Below are 749 nucleotides of genomic sequence, written 5' to 3'. Positions count from 1 at the left end.
AAGCAGCGTTCCTGACAGACACAAAGCAGCACCTTGGCAAAGAGAACCCACGCTTTGGTTTCTCACTGCCCGGCCGCACTTTGAAGGCACGTAGCGTGCTGTCCTGCCGGCCTCGCTCCTTGCAAATGCCTGGCAAACGCCCAGCACACTCTTAGCATCCCTACAAACGGTGCAGGAGCGACCGTTGCTCCCGAGGGGCTCTTCTGCTCTGCCAGACGCGGCTCCCCTCCGAGCCGCACACGGCCGACGCGCGGCACAGCCTCCGCCCTGCCAGCCTGGCGAGGCGCCGCGGGGCCCTTCGGCGGCTCCCCAAAGGCCCCACCCGTGGCCGCAGGACACGCAGCGGGACGCCTCCAACCACGGGCGGGCGCCGACGCGACCGTTACACCCGTTAAACGAAGCCGCCCCGCCGCTACCTGCGATCCTGCGAGCAGCCCCTCCACCGGCGCAGGCCGATAGGCGTCGCTCCGCCCCTTCCCGCCTGCCGCGCGCTCCCATTGGTCCCGAGCCTTCCGAGCTCAGCCGCTATTGGCCTTCGTGCCGCACCCGCTCCGTCGGCTCATGCTCGGGCGGCGGCGCCTCGGGGGTTTCTGGGTAGCGCAGTTCATCAAGGGCATGCGCGCCGGGGAGCCTAGCGGTCTCCGAACTACACCTCCCAGCATGCCGCGGGCGAGGGCGCGCCCAACACCCTGATTGGGCAAGCGGTCCCCGCGACCGTTGTGGCTTAGAGGAGGGGCATGCGGGGGGAC

The sequence above is a fragment of the Tinamus guttatus genome, unplaced genomic scaffold (genome assembly GCF_059628265.1).
Source record: "Tinamus guttatus ecotype Peru unplaced genomic scaffold, ASM5962826v1 Tinamus_guttatus_pri_ptg000601l, whole genome shotgun sequence".
In the NCBI taxonomy this organism is placed as follows: domain Eukaryota; kingdom Metazoa; phylum Chordata; class Aves; order Tinamiformes; family Tinamidae; genus Tinamus; species Tinamus guttatus.
This window is presented reverse-complemented; position numbering follows the sequence as displayed.